Genomic DNA, 1,225 nt, shown 5'->3' on the forward strand with positions numbered 1-1,225 from the left:
CCATTTTTCATCTTGTTTTAGTAGATGTAACATAAGTGTAACTCAAAATCTAAAGGGTCTTACAAAACAAAGAAGATGAACACTTAAATCAAACTAAAAATCACAAGAAAACAAGTAGTTTATGTTATGTTATGAAGTTGTTTGTTGATTGTTGTGTGTATGATGATGAACACTACATAAAAGCTTGTTAGATGATGATTAAAAACATGATCTAACATGTATGTGTAAGGATCTTGAAAAATCTATGTTGAACATGTATTATATGATGGATGAACTTGAAAAATAAGCATGTTAAAGTGTAGATATGGTTTTCTGCAAAATGTGATTCTTGAAAAATGAAAGATTTGAAAGTTTAAAGTTCTAAAGTGTAGAGATTACTATATGTCAAGCATGGTTTTATTACTTGAAAATAAAATAAACTTATTACATATGTAAAAATAAACTTGTTGAAGTATTTAGAACATGAGATGTTGAAGTAAATGATTTTTTTTTGCAAAAATGGATGACAAGTTGTAAAGGGTAAATTTTTACAAGTTAGTTCATATTAAATAATAAATCATGTTTTTTAAAGTTAAAAGAACATGGTAAGCACATTGTTAAAAGACTACATGTCTTTACAAACTTTCAAGTTCACAATCTCATGAAAAATGCATTCTTATGTATATGTGAGATTTGTAAAATTGTTGTGGGAAATTGTTGATGATTTTGAAAAGAAAATGATATGTTTTGAAAACATGGAAACCCCATTTTTTAAAGAAAACTATGGCAAAATTTCTATAGAAATCAAATACTAAGAAAATATTTTTATTACAAGCTCTTATGAGAAAACTTGTACAAAAATATTAAGTGTAAAAATTCCCACAATTTTTGTATTAAAATACAAGGAAGAAAAGTATTGTTTTTCAAAGATTAAAATGGTTATAAATATATATTTTAGGAAATATATATTTAGTGTTCACTTGATCTATGTGCTATGTGTATATTGTTTGTATTAGTTATACTAAAAATTAGGGACTTGAAATAATAAATACAAACAAACACAATAAACATCCCAAATAAAAATTCCAAGAAAAATTCACATATACGCTTCGGACACGAATATTGGACCATTTGGACACTCGGACATAAAGGACATACTATATATGAATTCCGGATTAAGAATAATATATCAAGGCTTGGTGAGAGATATATTTTCTCAAAACCGAACAAGTGACAAAATATATAT

The sequence above is a fragment of the Helianthus annuus genome, chromosome 16, assembly GCF_002127325.2.
Source record: "Helianthus annuus cultivar XRQ/B chromosome 16, HanXRQr2.0-SUNRISE, whole genome shotgun sequence".
NCBI classification, from domain to species: Eukaryota; Viridiplantae; Streptophyta; class Magnoliopsida; order Asterales; family Asteraceae; genus Helianthus; species Helianthus annuus.